Source organism: Diuraphis noxia, unplaced genomic scaffold (genome assembly GCF_037042655.1).
Source record: "Diuraphis noxia isolate RWA-SAM2 unplaced genomic scaffold, SU_Dnox_SAM2 contig0005, whole genome shotgun sequence".
NCBI lineage: Eukaryota > Metazoa > Arthropoda > Insecta > Hemiptera > Aphididae > Diuraphis > Diuraphis noxia.
The window spans coordinates 43,373,598-43,399,477 of NW_028301715.1; the positions used below are offsets into that span (position 1 = coordinate 43,373,598).

The following is a 25,880-nucleotide window of genomic DNA, read 5'->3' on the forward strand; positions in this document are numbered from 1 at the left end:
TAAATATAATGCTGGAAAGTCGAAAAAAATAACTTCAAAAGAGAGACGTCTTTCGGAATATTATACTTTACCCGCCACTATACGCAATGTCCCCCCACTCAAATAACGGTCATGAGAATTTATATAAGTATATATTATTTACTGCACTCGGAAAGTGACATTATATTGTTATATGCAGTGCCAGAACTTCGTACCATATACATAGATTATTATATACATACATGACTTTGACAAACACATCTATTATGAAGAATATAATATATGATGTGAATATGTGTATTTTATCAGTATATACACACATTGCTGTTACATTAAATGAATTTTTATTTTTAGTGCATATTATTATTGTTACGATTTAATAATGTCCGTTAACTATAAAATAAAATATTATAACAGTGTACTATACTACAACAGTGCTAACGAATAACGATGTCAATAATTTATCGAGCAAACAGCAAAACTGGTAAACTTTTTTAATCACTAATTCACTGATCATATGTATGGTCATCGTTAAGGTTTTTTTTTTAATGTTAATAAATCTTATAATATGTCTGACGGTAAAAAAAAAACTTGTAACGAAAAATATGCAAACATTTTGGACTTTTGGTATATTTCCCGTGGTGCTAGCAACATAAAATCTGAATCATAGCTTCTATATAATTTCTCGTGTAAAATATGAATTTAAATAATAAACCTCTAGATCCGGACATAAGATGGATCAGTAATATGTTTTTGGTCTGCTATGTATTTTTGAATAACAACCAAATTACAAAATTCCATAAACATCGCCTTTTCCCGAATTTTCATAATTTTCTAGTAGCTTTATTACTAAGTTAAAAAAAAAAAATACGTGAAATTTTTTACTTTATAATTTGTCTAATGTTCGACCAGAAACCTCTCCTTTCTGAAATTTAAGATCGAATTATATTTTCTTCTGTGCAAATCACAGCTGATTCAAAATAGGAACACCGCATAATATTCGTTGTAAAACCAATACACCGATCCTCGGTTCACTCGGAATCTATAATCGTGATTCAGCAGCATAGGTAATTCTCATAATTTCACGAAAATCGATTGGGTTTAGTTTTATTGCAATCACTACCACGACGAGACTTAAATAGAGTGAAACCTCCCTTAACGGACATCTCCAAAGAGCGGACATTTTTTCGGGAACGGAGACATTTTCACTATTATTTTACAGGAAAACCCCTAGATACCGGGCACTTTTATGGTAATTTCATTTTGATTTTGACAATTTGGTTTACAATATTTAAGTGAACTTTATCTGTCCAGTATCGCGTCGATTAAAACATCTAGTTTATGTTCTGTGAAGTATCCTACATTACTATTTCCTACTCGTATTTAATTATGTTTGTGATTCCATTACATACGAAAGTATACGTAAGCGTTTTGTCTCCAACGTAGTTGAATTAGAAAATGCTTTGATACACGAAATTACTATGCATCAAGGTCTAAACAAGTTAAAGTAACTGCATTTTTCATATAATTTTAAATGATAATATGTACAATACAAAATATTTGAATTAAAATAATAGAAATATAGAAATATAATTGATTGTAAATACTATATAAATAATTAAATAATAATAATACATTTCTCAGAGTTATTTTTGAGAATTTACCCCCCCCCCCCCCCTAAATAGTGGATACCTCTAAATAACGGAAAAAAAATGGCGACTGAGAGTATCCGGTATTTAGAGGTTTCACTGTATTATTACCTTCGTATGATAATAATATTATAAAGGATAATATATTATATTTACGTAGCATCTCATCCTCGTCGTCGGAAAATATAAACGGAAATGAGTCGCGACTCGAGGTGTGTGTATTGTCCGGGCAATGTTGATAGGTGGGTGGTGGTGATGGTGGGTAACAGCATCGTTCTAAGCAGCAAACCCGTTGCGGAGAAAATCTCATGTGCCCGACTGCCAGAGTATATAATGTAGGTAAATAGCTATATCACACGCCTGTGGTTTTGCGCGTGCGCGCGCTTCTGTGGGCTATATGATTATGTATGCCCACCTCCCATACGCACCACGCACAAAGGGAGAGCTTTCGAAACCGTAAAACTATTATATTAACGCGCAGGAAAACCGAAATCTGTTATGACGTGCCGAAACAATACATTTAAGTACCGCGCCGAGTACTAATTTTTGCTCTCGAAAATATTACGGTCGTAAAGCGGCGGTGACGAGGGGGGGGGGGTGTTGAAGAAGTGAAAGGGATTTTCGACGGCGGCATGCCGGACGTGTGTGTTTGCCACGCGCTATGCATTTCGTACATTAGTTATTGGTACCTATATTATAATACAAACACACACAAACGCATATAAATGTTTATTGCATTTAGATGCCTCGGTACCCAGCAGTTGTCTACGAGTATAATAGTGCGGACTGCGACCTTTGACGGAATAATCTGCTAAATTAAAGGTATAATTATTTTTAGTTAGGTATCATAATTGTATCAATAATGAATAAAGTAATATAAACCATCGTATAATCAAATATAAACGCTTGATTTATCGTATAATCCAACTGAGGTATATTTATGCCAAGTACTACACTATTGTCGATCTCTGTTTCGAGTCATGACACTTGCAACGACCTACATTCTGACTTGAGTGATAATGGACATTTAAAAATAATAAATCGCTCATACTTTGAATAGAATAATTTCGATGTTGAACCCATTGAAGAAATCAAACACTGATAATATCATATTAGTAAAAACCTACTATTAATTCGATAAGTAAATTTTGAAGTCACTAAAGTAAAAATTGTTTTTAACCAACGATGAAAGCCGTGTTCAACTGCTTTTATAACTAAAATAAAATCGTAGAAAACTCAGGTTTTGTGTTTTTTTTTAAACTACGACTTTTCTAATTGGTCACGAAAGCATGTTTATTATAATTACAAGCAGTTAATACAAACAAATATCGTACAATATATTATTGTAACAAAAACAATACAATTATAAAATAAGTTATTTACTACTGTACACAATTTAGGTACCTACTATTGTAATAATTTAAATTTAATGTTAAAATCCTATTTAAGTAACTTTTTCGTCATTATTATTATCGGATTATGTGTAATAACCTGCTCATAATAACGTATACGTTTCATATATGAGTCCTACTATAATAATATTATTTTAACTTAGAACGATTGAATTAAATGTGTTTTTTTATTTACTACAAATTTAATTGTCGATTGTAGTTATATCGTGACGGACAAAATATACGTAATATGTAATAATTATTTCATTTTACTTATACAGTGGCGCTATACCTCATTATATATAGATGATACACATTTATATAAATATTATAATATTATGTATAATAATAAATTATATTATTATAATATCATATATACCAACGGGTCTAGACGTGCGTGGACTAAAATTGCGGTGCTCTCTACTACTGTATTATATTATGTTTTGTGTTTCGTACACGGCGGAAAACAAGTTGACCCACGATATTCGTTATATATACGTATAATGTGTGTTTAAATTTAAACTAGCACGCACATCCCTCGCTCATAATTTATTCACTTCCACCCAACGACTATGTGAAAGGTAATTTTCTTTTACACTCATGGTAGGTATAGTGCTAGGTATGTATTTTGTTTACCCACTTGAAATTTATTTTTTCGATTTGCAATTTGAAGAGGATAAAAAAATCCTATTCGATAAAACGCGTGTAAGGAGTATCATCTAGATTCCCGAGCGGATGCAAATATTTCAATTTTTTTATACATAACGTACCATATCCGTACTATAAGTAGTCGCTCCATCAATACAGCATTTTTAAATTTTATTCTTCCGTCGACTCGAATCATCGATATTACTGCTATTGCACGTTAGAGCTAGTTCGAGGTAGTTATCATCACGACAATTTGCGGTATATTTAAAAATTTATATTTTTAACCATTTCACTTATAAAATATATTGGTTAGTTATCGATAATGCACATTGCACACACTATACATTCATATTATACAGTATAATAAATAATATATTTAAACCGATGTTCAGAACGATGTGCGTATTTTCAATGAGTAATTGAGTACTCGTCTCCTTCTTTCTGTTTTAATATTACATGCGTAATCAATGTGCAACGTGATAATATTAGAACTTATGTATTTCTTATGCAGGTAAATTATTTAATACTTTTCTGTACTTCGGGCCACGGCCTGTTTTATTATAAAAACAAAATAAAATATGTAAGTGCCCATCGAATCTCCTTCAGAGTTCCAAACCTTTATCAGTACAATTAAATAACTACATTTTATTATTACTATTAATACGTCGTTCTGCTGCGACAAAAGTTAATACGAAATTGTGTGTGCATAATGCATATTACTTATATATTTCGTTCGGTTAAATGGTAGTGATATCAGTACTTGTATATCATAATATTACTTTGTGTACAAGCGAAGTGTCATATATGACATATATCATTTGAAATATTTTAATGTTATATTATAAGTGATTGGTGGGCAGTGACTATCGCGTCATTAATGTGTTCCGACACCATACCGTTTTTAAAATATTAACTCTCGTTATATACATACATTTACCATTACCTACCTAAATATCTAGGTAAAAGACGGTAAAATACGCACACGTTTGTATATGTGTTTTTATTGCCTGCCAGAACAAACACTTACCAATTACGTACTTTTTAAATCGTCACACATAGTCGTGAATTATTGTTTATTAATATTATTGAGGGTTGGATGGCTTATATTTAATCACGCTGAAGCTCCAGGGCCGTGACGAACATATTACAGCGAAACGGACGTTTTCCGTTGAATTTCCGCTTGCCAGCGCGAGTACACACAAACGGACGTTTCCACAATTTAATATAATAATATGTACAATGTAATGCGTTGACCCAATTATATTTTCCAAAACGGCAACACCATTACTATACTCATAGGCCATATCGTACATGTTAGTATGTGTATGTGCAGTGTGTGTGTGTGTGTGAAGCTGGTGGCGATGGTGTGCACACATTTAAAACAGCGGCGGTGGAAGTGGTGTTCGAACGAAAGCCGTTGCTAAAACTGGAGGAGGGAAAATCGCACGGTGGTGGCCCATAATAAATCTTCCCGTGGCGCAAACCTCCCTGGCCACGTTGCCATATATTTTAAATATAAATATATATATATATACACACACACACACACACAGCAGTTGTACTGGTATAACCGCTCGGTGTCGGTAACACAGCATAGTAGTCCTATCTCTCTCTCTTTTCCACCCCTCCTCACTCTCACTCTGTCCCTCCATCACCTTCATATCGGTGGATTTCTACTCTGAAAACACTTCGAATTTTCATTCGACGACTCGTTTGGCACTACTATGGTTTTTCACGTATAAACTGTATAAACTTATATATATATATATATTATAAGAATCGAACGAGCATTCGCGTGATGGGAATAATTCTGTGCGTATATTTTTGGCCTTCTGGTAACCGCCATGAATTAAGTATGACTTAACTTTAACTCTAAGGTTGTTCAGGTGCACGTGTATACGTATTCTCACCAATACAAATGCTTTGATTTTGATATTCGTACGGAATTATGCTATAATCATCCTCATATAGATCCAAAGTTCACGATGGACCAGATATCAAACATGATTTGATCGAAAAGTCATATAGCATAGTTTTGCTATATGTGGTTCACAAGCATAATATTACACATTATAGCTGTTGAGTATAACTGGTTGTCATATTATTTTTATTTTTAACTATTTATAACAATTGTGAAAATCGGACAGGACGATTATTATAGATTAATTAATTAAAACCTAATGAATTCGATTAAAATCTAAATAAGAAAGATAACGCTGTACAATAATGTAGTTACTACATTGTAGTAGTTGAATCGATGGTTCCATCGCATGCGTTCCGCCGTTAATTTATTTTTTTAGTATTTAATTGGCATATAATTGACTTGTCCGTGGCTAGAACAGGTTAATTATAATAAGGCTCTGGCCTATACCTATCAGTTCTCTTCGTGATATCCGTTTTCGAAAGATTACGACTGTTATATGGACATATATTATCGATAACACACAGTTTCAACATAATATTATAATATTATTATATGATCTCTCGTTTCAATAGAAACGCGGTATTTTCATTCACACACCTCAATAGCACCACCAACGGTAATTGACCAAATAATAATGATTATTTCATTATTATTACTACTATTTTAGCCTAATATTTTTAAAAGAATGACGCACATATGCAGTGTCTGCAGAATTATACAAGTTAACTAGGTACTGAATACATAACATGATTGTAACATATATTTACGACGGTTGCAGAAGATAAAACTATCGTTATGCGTATCTATGTGAATTATTATACTGTATATTCAAGCTCGGCGAACTTAATATATGTATAATGTGTAAATATATTTAAAATAATAATGTTGACTGTTATGCCAAACAGTCATGTATATAAAGCTACAACTGCGCACAAGATGATTTATAAAAGTTATTTGAAAAAAAACTGTCTAAACGAGAATTTCTAATGCTTTAGAGATTATATTCCCGATGGATTTTGATATTTAAATGAGAGACGCTATAATAAATGGTAAATATGATATAATATGTTTGGTCCGTTCGTAATGTTTTAAATATTTAAATCGCAACGCACGCGAGCATTAAAAAAGTGATTCTTCGGACTTTAAAATATTGTTATACACCGCATGAAAATGTAATCACAAAAAAATTAATAATAATAATTTAAATATTGTGTGAACATACGTGGAACGTATATAGTGTCAAAAATTAACATATTAATTTGTATAAAGATCAGTTTAATATATCCAGACGTATAAACGTTATAAAAAATCCTTGTTAAAAACATAGCTGCCATGATATTAGAGTTATTTATTAGGATTCTGACGACTCCCCGTCCAGTCAAACGTTTTAAAATATTTACGTACAGATCCATCACCATTGAGGTTTAACGTTAAAATAAGATATTTAAGCTTTATTTTTTCACGAAACGAGTTGTACTCGTAATTTATTGTATTAAATATTAATTAACCATTTAATAGCACATAATGGAATTCTAGTAACAGTGTAAGAAATCATTATTACAAAAATATAAGCTAATTAGTAATAATAATAATACAATTACTGCAAATTATTTCCGATGGCCATAGATTCTATAATATATGATATTATTATCTATTTTGATAACAATCTAATATTTTTGTTCCGTTCATATACGAATATACGATGTGTAAACTTTTGCGTTCTTCAGGATAATGATAATGATAATTTGTATAAAAACTCAACGACGACGACAACCTGTTGTGCTGCAACGGGAGCAAGAGACTAGTTATTATTTGTGGCAATTTCGGTCGTTGTATTGTTTTGGGGTTTTGCATTCGACGCCGGGAAATTAGAAGGTCTCAGTCGTCTTGCAGGTCTTCCGAATTCCGGGTATCAACGGCGGTAGCAGAGGTGGCAGAGTCGGCAAAGGCTTCGATGGGTGACGGGGGTGTAGCGGGCGGGGTTGTGCGGTGCAACAGCGATTTACAGTCGGCACTCGACAGCTGCAGCATCTGTTACGCCGTCAAACCGCGTGCGCTGTGTCGGCGCAGACAATAATTGAACCGTAAGTCACACGGTTAATACACTGCACACATACAATAGAATTTGCGCGAGTGTGTGGTCGGCCGTTTGCTATTATACTAAATGGCCTCGGCACGATCGCTCCCGCGTGTAAAGTGTGTAAAAAGGTCGTGTTAGTGTGCACGTCCGGCCGGTCGATCGATCGATTTCATCCCCTCGGCGCTTGTGTTACGATTCTTACATTCCCAGCTTGCGGCTTACATAGTCTAGCATAGTAACAGACGTCGGTAAAGGTATAGGTAACGGTGCTACGGTTGTCGTCCGGGACGTGCAGGTGCGATGTTTCTACACCGATGTGAAAAATATATACGCAGTCCTATTATTATGCAGGTATTGTTGGTATTATAACCGTCGATGTTAGTATGGATAAGCATGGAAAAAAAATATTAAACGTTCGCTCTTAGCAACTTTTTTTTTCTACTTTAATACGTGAGGACAATATTATCTTTACCCTCACGAGAGTTACCACCGTACCACGATCTTAGCCATCGTTAAACTTCGCGTAAAAAGCGTCGCCGGAATTCACACGCTCGTGTTTAGTACTGCAAAGATCATACCGTTATTAAACTAAACGACACACATTTTAGCACTACTATGTTTATACCAACAGCAGATTCGGTTTCACTTCATTCGGCTTTAGACATATGACTTTAAAAACTGACCTATGCATAGTTCACCCGGCGTACCTAATTAAATCAATGACGCGTATCAGCGTTAAATTCGTTGAGTCGAAGATTATTCATCGTTAATATGACTGAAAATAAATCCCAAAATTGATTTATTCCATGTAATACCTATTACTACCTGATTTAAATAATTTATAATATTATAAAATATATCTGTACACTCGTTTAAATTATAAATAAAAACGTACATTGGTTCACGCGAGATATCAAAATACATTTTAAAACGATTAAAATTATAGTAATGCGTAAATTTTCTATTTCCAATACATTTTTTTTTCTTTAAATCAGCTTTTTACACTAATTTTAAATTCTAAACGGATTATTAAGACGATCGCTCTTTTCGAAATGTTATAAAATATATTGTGTATATCGTATATGGCAATAATTTTATTATCATTTTAATTTTAATAATATGCATTTAAATTGTGCCATACGTTATTTTATTAGTATATAAACAACTAAGATATATATTTTTTTTTAATGGTTAAAGTAAACCTATACGAAAACGAAGATAAATAATCTCAGAATAGATAAAATTTCGATTTATGTGATGATTAACGACTCCAAATCAAATGTTTGTGTTCAAATATCTAAAAAATTTAATGATGGTATAAACCTGATTATTGGCTATTATTAAAGTAATTTGATTGTATAATTTTTTTTTATAATATTATAACTGCTAAAAATATCATGATTTAAAAAAAAACCCACGTGACCTACTCCTAATTATATTATGTCAAAACGCGCATTTCACTATGCGATACATGTTAAGTATCGTTTTACAACCCGGGTGACTAAGGTTTCTTCAATATTTTTTTTCCAATTTTGCCTGAAACTTAAACACTAAAACAACAAATAAACTGTTAAAACACTGCAGTATCACCCGTAAAACCATATTTTTGTGGATTTGTAACCAATACCGTGGTGCCGACAAAAAAAAACAATGTGAGCTACACCGCTCTTTAAAGATAATGGGTAGGCATAGTTGAGTAATATTTGCATACAATTATAATTTTTTAAATATTACAGCAAAGACGGATTACAATGGTTTAGTTACAAATCCAAACAAACGATGTTAAATTTCACGCACATAAATTTTCAAAACGGATTTTCGAGCGAGATATTCGGTACCTACTATACATTGGTTATATCTGCAACATATTTATGATGGATGGGTGTGTATTTGTATAAAATGTGAACGAAGAATCACACAAGCGTTTTCAGGCACTGATCCAGAACAAGAATATGGGACATTAATTTTATTTTAACACTCAAATTTTTGAAAAAATTATGTTTCGTTTCAACTTTTAGGTATAGTATCAGGATATAAAGAATTATAAAAATTGAAGAAATAGTATGATTTGGTCAGATAGCCCACTCTTCTTCTGGCATTTATTACTCATAAAGAGTAATCACCACCATCACGATCATCCTCAACATTTCTTTGTTATAAATTATCGTTCTGCATTCTTGTACTGTAATTTTCTTAAGGTCTTCTCCCACCGTGCCTGTTTTCTATTTTTAGGCCAAGAATTTTTATTTATCTAGGCAAAGTCGTTTCCTGTTGGGTTTCTATTTTGTACCACTCTAACCATTTCTTCCTCATACCTGCACATTACGTGACCAAGCCATTATATTCGTTGACAACTTATGTATAAAGCTAAAGACGATGATCAGTTCCAATTCTTCTTGTAATTCCTGATTAAAATTTCTTCTCCATGCACCTGTTACGCTATTAAAGTTTAAACAACAAATTATTCTCCATATTCTATTCTCCATATTCTATTCTCAAATGTAATTAATCTCCTTTCTATGATGCTAGTGATCGACTAGTTTTCAAATCCATAGATTAACGTGAGTCTTATTATTGTCGTGAACCTGGCAGCTGTTGTTTTCTTTGAGCCACATTTTAATAGCCCCGGATGACCTCTTGCAACTTTTTATTTTCACTATTTAATAAAGACAAACGAATAATTAATTAAAGTTTCGTCTATGTGTTATAATTCATATTTTTTATTTGTTTTGCATTGGTTCGGAAATATTTTCTTATACACCGATTGGGATATTAAAACACAAATAAAATCAATGCTACAAATAAAATATATTGTATTGTGAAAAATGATGATATAAATACGTCTTAAATTATATTAAATATATTTTCTAATCTTCGTGACACGTTATAATTATATTGCAACTGACGTAAAGGCCAAATTATTATTAGGTAGTCAAATTATTTATTAATTGTTGGCATCACATATGACTCGTAGAGATCAATGCATGACAATTACTATAGATGATCAATTATACAAATAATAATAATTATTAATATTACTAAAATAGTTTTGAATCCATCTTGGTGGTTTAAATTCAATATGGTATCTTGATTGTATTCACTTTGATTTTTGTTTATTATTTCAGAGCGAATTCATTGTGATACAGTACGATCCTTTTTGTGTGTAAATTTATGTGTGACACTTTAATGACAAGCTATTTTATATTTTATATTATAACTCGTCATTGAATGATAAATTACCATAATAACATTATGGGAAAAAAGAAAAACTACGATGTAAATAATTTAACAGATAATGAATATTAAGGTTTCTGAATAATATATATTTTGTATATTTTATACCTATACAATATGCTAATGATTGACATATTATACAACTGCAGCTCACTTAGTATGCAATGTACACTAACTGGTATGTATAATAAGTTCAATACCATTATAATGCTATATAATCGTGACTCATGATGTGTATTTATCAAGTGGTCAAATTGTTTTTTATCAAACAAAAGTTTCGGTTTAAAATATTTGAAAACTTTAGTAGAAAATAGTTTAAATTTTTCACGGCCTCATAAATCATCAAAATGCTTTGTTTAAACATTAAATACAGTATACAAAATAAAAACAAATACTATTTAAGTAAAATGGAAGGTACCTGTGTGATATACAAAGCTTCACAGAAATACTCAACAAATTAAAATAAAAAAACTGGTATACTAGCTAAACGCGTAAAAATTAAAAAGTATGAAAATTATATGGATAATAAATGTTTGAGAAAAATACTTATCTGAAAAATGAATATTTTGAAAAAGTTATCATGCGATTCAAATTAATTTATTCCAAAAAAATATTGATATTTTAATAAATGATTAAAAATAAAGTATAAACTACTTAACTTATTTAAACTTTTTACAATCAAAATGTTTCTAAAAATTAATTTTACAATAGACTATTATTAATGTTTATTTTCAATAATTGAAATAATTGAAATTAAAATTGTATACTATACTAAGTATAGTAATAGTATACTAGTACAAGTCTTGTAGCACGAGCGCGTCTATTAACAATATAGGTATAAAAAAACTTATAATATTGATAAGAAGAAAAGTTATTTAATTTGTCAGGTCTTTTTGGTTCATCTTGACATCTTGTAACTAAATACTATAATATTAGTTTATTAATTATAATAATACGTGTACCTTATTGTGATTTGTATCAATCAACGAATAGTATAATATACGATATATATTGTACCTGCATTATACTATCTAACTGTTATTTATTAAATAGCAATATTTGGAATTTTGATGATTAATGCTTTCTAATTATTAAATTAAATAACAGGGCTAAATTAAGTAAGGTGAATGACCAACATAATATAATATCTCATTAAGCTATTTTTAATTTTGTTAAACATTGTCATTAGACATATTAATTTGTGTTTACGGTATATAAATCACTGTTAATAAATTATTTGGTGAATCTTCGATGTCGTTCACAAATAATTGACAATTGTATAATATATTAATTATTCTTATTAATCGCTATACCTACTTATAACGCTAAGAAAAATATAATTAGATTAAATCCAAACCCAATTATGAACTAATAATTACTTAACAGCTGATAATCCTAAATATTTAACGAATACTAAATTTGTTATAAAATCCAAAATAAAAATAGTTAAATATTTTATCAAATTATTTCATCGATGTATTTAATCATAATGACGTAACTCACCTGGTGGTGAAAAAGTGCAGCTCTCCAAATTATTTTATCGTATCGACTTCAATATACCTTGACAACCTTCGACCTGTATATAAAAATAAAAAAAATGGATAATTTATAATAGTTGAGTCTAAATATAAAACAACATGATAATTATTACATAAACTACAGTATGCTAATCTATTTATGAAACGTCAACCAACGTAATTATATAAATATATATTATTTTATAGAAATAAATAAATCACTAATATTAAAAACAATTTTTTGAATGTCATTTCATTTATCATTTTAATATTCAAAACGTTGAATATGTTTATGTAATATTGTATAATATAATTATTACGTTTATTATTCGTATAAAATATCTTCAGTACATACGTTAATAATTTATTATGCCATTGTCGAACAATAAAACAAAATGTATTTGATTGTAACGTTTATGTATTTATGTATAATCTACCTATTAATGTTTCAATCTATAAAAAAATTACAGAGGGCATAAAAATAATATGAACTGATCTATCGAAATTCAACAGAGTGGAGCTATGATTTATCAATGGCGCAAAAATATATTAGTACTAGTATTATCCGAGTATTTCATGGCTTTTATACTTTATAATATACTCGTTAGTCGTTGGTCCATTAGTTCAGATACGGGAAGGATATAAATCTCTTTAAAATGTATACGGACAATAATAATATGTGTTTTTCTTATACACAGAGATAAACATGCAGTTTTCAATTGGATACACAAAACTATGATAGTATATTAAACCACAATCAGTGCAAGTAGCGTTTGACAAAAATCTGAAGTCTATTCAAGTCTCTGTCTGCAATAGTCTCGCCATAATCGTACACAGTCGTATTGCGAAAAATTTAAGTGGCTGGTACGCATGTGCAGTATACATAATATATAGGTGTGATAAATATAGGTCAGCAACTATATTCTCAACTATAAATCTGATGTCGTTGAAGCGCCGTCACTGATTGCGGTGAATAATCAGCTACGGCCGTTCACGATATAAAGCATTTATAACTGAGAAATATTAATAAATTTTTTTATGATCACGAATGTCGAACAAACAAAACTGTAGGCAGACGAATCATTCGACTGCAGATGCAGATTAATGGCTAGACGGATCGAGCATTTAACCAACGAATATAATAATACTATTATCATTGGTATTTAAAATGATAATAATAGTATTGTGCGACGCAGCTTATGCCCCATTTATTTTAAAAATAACCGTATTATACTACTATCGCATTACACCGCAGAGTATTAAATTATATATGCGTGCAGTTGACGTGTTGAAATTCTATGGTTGCTCGAGGGAAAAATCAAAAGATTATTATTATTATTATTATTATCATTACTGTTATTAATATTATGCGCAGTCGTCGTGGCTATCGTGTAAAATGCGAATTATGCAAAAAAAGTACGAGCTGTTGTATGCATGTGATTGTAGATATATTTTTTATGATTTACCTGCATATATTGTAAAGTCATCGTATAAAGATTTCACCTAAAAATCATAACTAAGCCAAAAAATTCGGAAACGACTAATATGTCCACGTCACATAAACAACGTATGCTAAAATTATAGTGTCAGCCCATGTCGAATTAAGGTCACGGGTCCTGTCTTACTTCCATAGCTGAATTTTAAAGACGTGTCAAATATTATCCAATCGGGAAGTTTCATTATTTTTTGAATTATCATCAAAAGAGTAATAATATAAAAATAAAGAAATATATATGTTATAACGAAATGTATAAAAGTTCAAAAAATAAAAATATCAAAATTTGTCTAATTATGGCAGAGAAGTCTAACTACGGACCATTCTGTTAGAATGTGTGTAGGTAGATACTTCTCTATAACTAAATACGATTTAAAATCTATCTTTTTATCTTAACTATACTACATATAATATACCTATGTTCTTGATGACTATGATGTTTTACACAACCTATATTTTATATTTTTATAAGGGGATAGGAAAAACTGACACGTGTTCTTAAATCATAGTTATCATCGACTTTATTTTTATGCGAATGTGATAGTGAAAGAGACAGATTGACAGAAAGTATATTATTATTATATAATATGTATAATAATAATAATAATATATACGTAATCATAGACAAAGAATGTGGCTAGCGGAGGTTACGGCAGTAGCGGCGACGGTGACGATGAGATATCGTTTTTAGCGGCATAATCGATCAACCAACCACGCGACGGCGGCAAGTGATTGGCATTCGGCGTGGGCACGGACGGGCGGGTGGGTCGTCGCTAAGATAAATGAACTTCTAACGCACGCGGAAAGCCTTTTAGCTTCCGTACTTTTGTGTGGGGTATAAAATAATTGTCCGAGAGAAAACTGCAACAGCGGTGTTGCTTGTACCGGTACTCTTACACCGCTGCCGTCATCGGTTTCATCATCGATGTGTGATGGCGGCGGCAGCGTCGATGGCATTTGATATTGACATAATGAAAATTGATGTGGTGGTGACTGTTGCCATATATATATAATATTGTATATACGTAGCCTATTCCCCGAAACGGCAACAGTGGCATTTAACTGTTTGCGCCCCGAAAGATATTCAATTATTATTGCGCCACTTTTCCGGCCACCGTCTATAAATATTATATATATATATCCATATAGGTGTGTATAAATATATATAGCCACCACCGCAGCTGTTTTATTCCGAACGATAAAATTAATCATCCGTATTTTCATCAAATCTCCCCCATAACTGCTTTCCGCCAAAAATAATATAAACGATATATACTTATAATATATTATGAATACGTCTAAATGTCCAACTATTATACACATAAATATACATATATATATAATATATATATATATATAATATTTTATACGCGTATATATACAGAATATGACTTGAGTCGAAAAATCTGAGCAAGGGCTCTTCACAAATATTATTATTTTATTTTTATAAATTGATCGGATATTTTTTTGGTCGATCAGGTTAGTATACTTACGCGCAAACGCAATATATACAATATGCATATAATAATAATAATTAATATCGAGTATTATTATACGCAATATACTTTATTACTTATTATATAGGTATAATAAAATACGCAACCCGGTTGGTCTCGATAATTTATTTATTATTATTTTTTTTTTTTTGTAAAGAGAACCCGTGGCAACATAGGCCATTGGGTGTGGGGTGGTACGGTAGGGGTTATTTTTGTATGTTTGTTTGTAGGTTTTTAATTGGGTAGGGTTGTAACACGTGTTTGTGTATATATGTGTGGCAAGGATATGTTGCTAAAAATCCCGGGTGGTCACCCATCCGGGAGCTAGCAACTGCGGCCGGTACGTACCCTCAGTGCGTTTCCGCAGATTGAGCGTACGACCGCACCTCACCAAGCCACTATAATTTATTAAATTAACGAATTACGTGTAATAAGATGAGTTATATATTTTTATATATAACTTTTATAACAATATTGGCATCAACTTTAGAAGTATTTATTTTAATTAGTGAATTCCGAGTAATATATTTCTTTAAATTCCTTGTTACTATATCGCGATCATTATAGGTATAATTAAAATTAAACTTTAAATTGTGTACTATTTTTGCAACAAACTACTATCCAGTAGTATTAATAAAAAATAATTACAACAATTAAAAAAAAAATATTTGTAAATGGATAGCAATGGCGATTTTTGAGAACGTGTGGTAGTTCACGTTAATCATACAGGAATCGCGTGAAAATACACTTATACTACTAAATATGTATATATATATTATATAAGAAAAACGAAAATTAGGTTTCAATTGGTATATGTATAGGTATTATCCACTTATGCTAGAGGAATCATCAATGATATATTGGTGGAATATATAAATATCTTATAATAAGAGCTTATAATACATTTTGAGATTGTTTAAGTATATAAAATATTATGTTGCACTCATTTCAAAAATGTGTAAATCACAAAAGTCGTAAGTATTTATAATGACAAAAAATAATTATTACTGAAAGATTAATTTTTTTCCCTGTTTTTTTTTTTTTATAGGTGTTCCCGAGAATTCCCAATCCCGACCTTTTCTGAAATTCCCAGGGATCGTTAAAGTTATGTTATGTTAAATAAATAATTTTCAGGAGTTCCAACCCTTAAAAAATTATGATGATGTTTCATCAGAGTGACGTCTACAAGCAAATAATATGGAGTTGTTATGTGTGTAAATACTGTAAATGTGGGGTATATTATGGCTTAAAAGTAGAATAAATATTCATTTTTTACATCACATTCCTCTACTAATATGCATATTATTATCATCTATTAATATGTAGCAAGCTTGGATGATCGCGAGTTTTACTTAAATGTTTGGTTTTTTCCCCTACAAGTTTCATTACGATTGACTAAATATAATATATACCCAACGGCCAACACATACCAACCAAGATGTATACTGAAACGAGAATAAACAACGCATACCATTATATTATTATATTATACTTCCTACTTTCTAGTAACACAAACACGAATTTTGTGTTGTTAATTATATAAATTTACATATGATTCTGAGTAACAAAGTAAACAAAATACGCTGTTGGCTGTAAATAATATATGGTTCAATTAGACGCGGAAACAAAAATAGTATTCTAATGATATTTTAGATTCAACGAATAATACATTATAGTATTATACATTTATACAATATATCCCAGCGTTCGCATAATATTTTAAAACGACAACGAATAAAATAAATATAATATTCACAATGATCACTACAACAATTTTATTACAGTATTATACGATTTTATATCTTTGTAATATTATTTCATACAACATTATAATTATTCATCATCTAATTAATAGGATAGATAATTATAAACGATTTGCTTGAATATTATTATTGTTTCTTTAATTGTCACACTAAACTTTCACGAATGTTAAGGGCTTAAGGTGACATACGTTCGTTGAAAAGTACAGCGCGAAACGGACTTAAACAGTTATTTTAATTATGATTGCTTCTATAAAAAGTTAACCGTTTGAGGGAAAAACGAAACACGTTCGTAATGCGCGTCGTACCAATAAACATTATACTTATGAATGAATATGCGTGGTGTTATGGCCGTTGGAATAATTACCATCGCGACATTGCGAATGTAAATATTACGTATTTTATATATTAGTTGTGTTTAAATTGTACGTAGGTACCTACCTGCACTGCAGCGGTTAAAAACTTATTTTCGTCGCCATCGTAATAATTAGTCCAACACGGTTTGCAGCTGAATAATATATTATTACACTCACATATACTCGAGCTAATCCGTTCAAGTGTTTACACTGATTTTTTTTAAAACTTTTGTTTTTCACATTATCTGTCGTCGTCGCGGAACTATATTTTTACATTTTACGGGTTTTGGAGAGAAACTTCTTAACGGAGGTTGTGCGTGAACAATTATTCGTGATTTTGCGAAACGAGACTCTGGGAACGTCGAACGTCGTAATATTTTCGTAAATTGACTTTTCCATGAAATCATTTTTGTGGAAGAAATACATTCATATTGTTACAGCAACCGTAATATAAATCTAATTATTCAATCGAACCATGTTATTCACAGTGTTCACTGTACACACAAGTCTGATAATTTTGAATTTTCGTATACTAATGATGAGTTATAAATTAATTTCAATTTTTATTTTAATATAATAAAAATCTAATGTTTTATCGATTGAATACTCTAATGACTATAAAAGAAGTTTCTCTTCATCTGCGCGTACTCATATCACACATTTTTTTTTACTAACTTTTTACATTTTATTTACAAGGTACACCGCTCGTTTTTTGTTTCATATTTTAAAAGAGATTATTTTTTCTAAATCCTATTTGGAGTATTTCAACACATGTGTACAAATTAAATCTAAAAAATAAAATAGTTAATTAGTTATAAGTATTTAAAACTTAGATAAGTGGCACTCTCCTCCACGAGATGATAGTTCACTGCACCACTATCTAAAATTTAAATAGGTACCTATGCTTTTAATTGAATACTTTTTACTAATAATTGTAAAAAAACATTATTTTTTAATAACACACAGCTATATGTTGTACATAAATATATATAATATTATGTATTATTTTCCAAAAAAGCAAAAACTTTTCGAGTCAATTATTCTCTTTCAATAGCTGGGCACGTGTTGTGCCTGTATAGAATATATTCACGCGTTTAAGTATTTCTCCTAGTATCATATTTATTTATATGAACAAACGAATGACCGTGTATAAAACTATATTTATTTTAATCAGTTTATTCAGTGCCTATATAGAATCATATCTTATCACGAATTGGTTACCGTTAATATGCTATAGCCATAATAGGATCATATTTAATATCTCGTCTTATTATCTGATCATCATATCATCATCATGATTGCAGGTTACGGTTAAATAATTATAAGATCATCTGCAAAGACAAAGTTTAAAGATTGGAAAAATTGGTTTACCCGACAGAATGGCGAATATATCATATAATGACGATGAGTAGATGGCGACAGTGACGTAGCATAGGTACGATTACGATAATAGTATTATTATGCGAACCGTAGTCGCATATAGTACATAACGTACGATACTAATATAGTCTTATCTCATGCCCACGATTTTTTAGTCTGATTGTTGATTGAGTTTTCCTCATTATGCGCGCAGGACATACAACACTGTACATGCCAAATATTATAATGTATACGTGTATTATAATATAAATACATCGTACATTCGTATTTTCATATAGTTGCACGGATGCAATAATATTGTTTTTTACACAATCACTCTGACGCCACGCCATACTATACGCACTGCACTACATTGCAATATAAAAACAACACACACACACACACACACACACACACACACACACACACACACACACACACACACACACACACACACACACACACACACACACACACACACACACACACACACACACACACACACACACACACACACACACACACACACTCTCACACATACTAAATAGATATTGTATATAGTGGTCCTGTCTGTACACCCGACGGAGCGTGACCGGCTCTGCAGCCCTCACGAGCAGACCGAAACGGTCATCCGGATGACGATAAAACGCGCGCGGAGCCACCCCGGAAGTCTCGAGACGTTGTCAACAGCTGCTGCAACTACAGTGGCACTCGGTCGCGACGTTTCCGATCGTATCCTCGTCCCCGCGCGTCTATTGGGTCTCCGCAGTCGTACACAAACACCCCATCCCTTTTTCATCCCTTGCCACGACGGTCCCTAACGCGCAGTAACGTGGACGGCCGACCGTAAACCGGTGGTTGGAGAAGAGGGGGGGACGAGATACCACGCGCGAAAAGCTTACGTCACGCATCGTGAAAAACCCCGCTGAAAACCCAATGCTGTGCAGCACGAACCCCGCTGGTGGAGGGTTGACGAAGAGAGGGTAAGATGGTCGTACGTAGATAAAAAAAAAAAAAATACTTAGAAGATCTTCAGCTATATTCAAAACGACTTGTCAACACTGTATACGGATCGATTATTATGAGAATTTCCATTCGATATGGCTTATAATACAACAGAAATAATATAATCTAATACAATATACGACACAGTAAAATTACTTTGTAATAATTGCACGTTAATTTTAGTGTGTCAAAATAATAAACAAAAAAATCATATTAAATGAATAGTTCATTATACATATATGTGGTATAATATAATTCTTATCTCTAAAGTTATTAAAGTCTACATTATTTCATAGTAATGTGATTATTAATTATTACGAATATAACCTACGAAGTGACAATTCAAAAAATATGTGAAATGTGAAATTAAACATACATAATATTATGCTATATACTTATACTTGTTTATAATATTATGGCTCACGTTTACATGACACATAACAAGTTCTGTGCTAACGCAACGTGGAAAGGAATCAATATTTCACTGAAAATATTTTCTCTCTAATTAACTAACTACCATATCGTTTAACGGGTCTGTATATAGCGGGCGAGTCATGATTAAGAACGCCACATCTCATCGTTAAGATCTATAAACAATCTCCATCCTTTCCCCTATTACAACTCCTGCCAATCCGCACAATAATATATTACAAAGGTACTGATATTTTGGGTCAAAACCAATTATAAGATCGCAGGAGTTAATCCGGCGTTTATGCGCGGGACATAATAAAGTCTTCCCACGAGCTTTGAGTATTAATAAGTCAACTGTCATATACATTACGCTCGTAGGTATCGCGTGGAGTGGTGTTTACAGCAATTTGCTGTTGAACATCGAAAAATATACAAACAAACGAAACACACACGCACACAGCTTATTTTCGTGTTGTATATATAAGATCGTGATAATATCATATGTACGCACACGAAGAGTAAACTTGCGTTTAGCAGACATTTCACGTCTTAAACCTAAACATGTGTCTTCGACTTAAATTGTTTAGACATCGCTTATCGGCATTAAGACATTTTGATTATACTGCCTTACGAAATTACTAAACATAAATTATATTAATAATTACACCTCGTATACCGAAGCACTTAAGCAGTCAATGGAACAGTGAACGCATGACAATGGTGTAGCTAAATCGCCTACACAAGACGCCGTGTTACCATTATAATATTGTATATTATTATTATTGTTAATATTGTAAAGCACAAAAAAGCAATAATAATAAATACCAAAAATAAAAATAAAAAAAAACCCCAAAAAAATGTTCTAGTACGAAAAAAGGTTCCTCTTAAAGTATTAAGTCGTTTCAAAGGTATGTTCATCGACAAACTGTAGTTGAAAACTCTTTCGTTTGAGTTTATTTAAAAGTTTCACGTGCAAATCTAAGGTTAAAATGTGCGTGTGTGTATATATTTTTCTGCTCTCTTCGGTCAAAGTATATAAAAACCTTTGTTGATATTCTATTTCATGCTTTATTGATAATAATATTATTATTATTGTGACAGTCTCCTATTGTGTACTCCGATTTTCATTTATTTGATTTTAAAACATGGGTGAGCGCAACAGTAAATTATTATTTCGGCCTCTTACACATATAAAATACTATTCGTATTATTGGTCGGTGAGAAATGTACTGGCTCGTAAGAATATTATCTATGTGTATAAGTATGTGTGTGTGTACGAGGGAGAAACGATAAAAATATACGTTTTCGTGCGTGAGAAAAGAAGAGGGAACGCCAACCGTTCTGATGACTAGGTTCGTCGGGAATTCGAGTACATCAACCACACTATATGTTTCGGATTACGTGCATCGAATGCGAAACCCTTTGATAAAAAAAAAAAAATAAGGAAAATAATAAAAATAAAAATAGCTTTCCATCAAGTTTTCAGATTTTGTTGCTTGACAAGGTTACTGTTCTCATATCAGGTATGCTGACAAAAATCGTGCACGGACTTGACTTTAAGTTATCATTCGCACCGAGCATAAATATACTGAAAATACGATATTTTAAAATAATAATATCATACCAAAATATTGCATTTTTAATAAAAGTATGTAGGTATATTTTACAATTAATAATATTATGTTATAATTTATAGTCGTAGTTAAATACGGTAAAAACGTGTCTAGTGGTCTCGTCGCCACAAATATGATGATTGTAATTAATTGGTCGGTATAATTTTCAGAAACAATATCGATGAATCCTACAAAACCATTTAAATGCGTTAGGGTAAACTATATGGGTACTGAGAAAAGACAATATTATAATATTATACCATTGCCGATCAGGTAGGTAGGCAATATATTTTACGAAACGTATTTTATTGGTATATTAACGAAAATCTTTGCGAACAATTTCCACAAACGCATACGAGAGTTGAAAAGGGTAATAACGGTCTAATCGTTTTTCACCGCAATATGTTAACAAGGTTATGTATTTAACACGCTCGTATTATGTTAAATGAATAATATGGTACGATGAATAATGCGAGGTGACATTGGTCGTCAATTCGTCATCCAGATTTTGCCTGTTCACACTAAACGATTGTATATGCAGACCGGAAGATGAGTTTTTCGAACGCCACAAACGTGTATGCCAATGTGGAGAATTTGATTTATGACGCTTTCGCTCTCTCTCGCTCTCCCCTCTCTCTCTACAGAATACATGCCTTTACTGCATTGATAAACTGTGAATTATATTTTATGCACATGTCTATGAAGTATTGGTCGACTGACTGCTTTTTCCTGAACACATGTTGACTGACAAAAGTATTAAAAATATATTGAAATCACTCACTACAAATGGCTGGCAGATTCTAAAAAGGCACGACTTAGGTTGAAATAGAGATTTATATTTTGTTGACGATCAGACCGCTAAATAAATTAGGTATTAAATTTTTATAAAATAAATTAAATAAATATAAATGTATTTAATGCTTATTTTGTTTATTCCGTGACTAGATGAATATATGTTCGGAGATAATAGTTTTGAATGAAGGGTAGAACCCCAAAACTTACTATTGCCAACATTGCTAAAATTGAGTTTGATATCTATTCTTATTGAAAAAAAACATCGATAATTCGATTAACGCCGTCAGAATAGATCAAAACTTTTTATTTCCTTGTCTAATCCGCTATTCCAAATGACTTAATTATTAATCCAAAACAAATAATATTTTCCATGCATAAACATGATATTATTAGATAATTAAAACGTACATTATTGTACTACTATGGTAATATATAATATTTTATTTTTACAATTTTAGTATTATAGAATTCAAACTCAAAATCGTTTAAATTTGAAATTAAAAGTATAATGTTTATAATATGTAAAGACACGTACCACCCTCAAACATTTCTAAAACATCCATCACTACTCATGATCAAAATCATAACAAATTTCATTATTAGGTACTATACCTACATATTATAATGTTGTACTTTCGGCAAAGTTTTCGAATAACTCAAATAAATATCCAATAAAATATAACCTTTTTAGGATCTTAACTGTCGATATTGACAATGTATAGCATTAATCCATTGATTTAATCGTGCTTCCATCAAAAGTGTTTAAAATCATCAAAAAAAAAAAAACGTTATTATTTTGTTATTTCGTGCATCATAATATTATAATAATAATATTATGTTCCCTGATAAACGTCAGGCAAGCGTGATGTAAATTTAGATTTTTCATTTGATGTCACTTCTCCGTTCAAATATTATGAATAAAAAATGCAAAACGAAAGGTTTTCATTGACCTTTCAAAATTAGTCGACGTCAACGAAATTCTCCGGGCAAAGTGACGTGTGGTAAAATAAACATTCAGGTTTTTGACATGTGAAATATATGTTTTAAGTTACGTTTTTTTATTTCAAAGACTAAAATATACATTTATAGCGGCGACAAGCGACGGATCTAAATTTAATATGTACCAACGAACATATAATATGTATTACATTATGAACAGACCGACAGGAAAAGGATCAAAATATATTATTATTAGGGTCTCCATATTATTATATGCAAATATTATGTGGTTTTCGAGACGGTGGAAAAAATGGGTGTGAAACGTCGGTATAACCTTTTATAATACGAAATTAAATCGTATAATAAATTAATTATTTGTCTTCTAATCCAATTTTATAAACGCAATCTTATGGTGATTTCAAAAATTTAAAACTATTTAGATATTTAAAATAATAAATTCGTTGATTTTTAAATTTGTTTTCTTGCCACTGTAAACTATGCTATTAATGTAATCTAGTTTATCGCCTTAATGCTTTAAAATAGTGGATAATCTAATTAATATATTATACAGAGTGTCCCGCGAGGATTTACGCATTGAGATATCTACTGAGATAATAAATATATCATAAATCTTTCTTTTTTTTTTATTAGACGACTGCAAGGGCTACATGTATTTTATTTTTAATTCAATTTAATTTTTGAAAAAAATAAAGATACCTATTTTATTCAGTTTATTTTAATGAAAATGTTGAGCTGTCTACAATTTATTTAAATTAATCTCATGATTTTTAATACTTTTTTTAGTTTATAGATAAAACGGCAAAAAACTGGTTTTTATCTTGGTGGATAGGGACTCTACTGCTAATAGATATATCCTTACGGAACACCCTGTATATTGTTACCCTGATATATGTTACGTTTTATTTTCAACCACACAAAATTCAAAAAAATTAAATGTTTTCGCTATAGGATCAGACCTTCCAAGCTTCAATAATAATAATAATAATAATATAGTATACACATTTTCCATCAATATGAATTAAATTACTTTTGCTCAAGATAAATGAAAAAAAAATATTATCCGTGCTAGGCATAACATAATTTTTCGTACAACTCGTATCCTTTTATTGTTGTTACAACAAATTAAATTATCCAAGTTAGTGGCGTATTATTAGATTTGGCAAACCAATTGTGATTTGTTCAATAATTATGACAGTACCTAAACTTTTTGTACAGTGATACGAGTTCATTATGTTGTAAGACAGTTAACAGGATTAGTAATTATAAGACGATTACAAAACTGTGATACATATAAAGGTTAAATTAGGGAACTAAGACTTAAATATTTAAAAAAAAATAAAAAATTTTAAAGCCATTGTTCAATTATTATAATATATTTATTTTTTAATAAAATTATCATAGTTTACGAAGAATCTGTTTCAAATATTCATTGAAATATTGTGAAACTGAAATAAACTACAATATATTATGTTTTAAAATAACTGGAGAAAAAAATTAAATATTTTGTGATAAAAAAAAACAACGTATATTTATATTTTATTTATATTTATCCAATCTGCTATTTTAATTATAAATTCGTATCAATCGGTCGAATACAATGTTTATAAATGTAAATTCAAATTACCAAATATTTTTTTTTTTTTTACAAGAAATAAACAATCTGTATCATAAATTATATCTAGACACAATAGTCTAAAAGTTAACAGGTCATGAAATGTTGTTGAAAGGAGCCACCCATTGATGACACTTTCTGTTAGCTTGAATAGTTTAATTTAATAACTTAAGTAAATTTAATTTATACATTTTTTTTTTTTTAATTAATTTAATTTAATTTAAGAAATCACGGCACCACTTACGCTTCAAACGCCTCGGAGGATTTCCGGGTATCGTGGGAGTGGCCAAGTTTTTAACAAGTTGATTTGGATGATTATTTAGGCGGCAATGGAATCTTTTATAAAAAATTTTTGCTTCCTCATTAATATTGTTTTGAGTTTTAAGTCAGTGTGTAGTGTATGATTTGAAACGTAGGGTGTAGCATTCATCAGTTTTCTAAGTGCAATATTTTGAAAGGTTTGGATTTTCTGAATATTTGTCTTTTTCGCATTGCCCCAAAGTTGAAGACCGTAGGTCCATAGTGGTTTTGTATATAAGAAGCTTCGTTTTAGTGGATGTGTATTTATTATTGCATATTAAATGTTTAAGTAAGCG

The 25,880-nt window shown here is 30.9% G+C and overlaps 1 long non-coding RNA gene across 1 annotated transcript in view; it reads right to left on the bottom strand.

Moving 5' to 3' along the window:
• LOC149055386 (uncharacterized) overlaps nucleotides 1-25,880 on the bottom strand; it is a 92,834-nt gene that overhangs the window by 5,369 nt on the left and 61,585 nt on the right. Inside the window, exon 2 of the long non-coding RNA XR_016191985.1 lies at nucleotides 12,409-12,481. This is a non-coding gene — a long non-coding RNA (uncharacterized LOC149055386). The remainder of the gene's footprint in view (nucleotides 1-12,408; nucleotides 12,482-25,880) is intronic.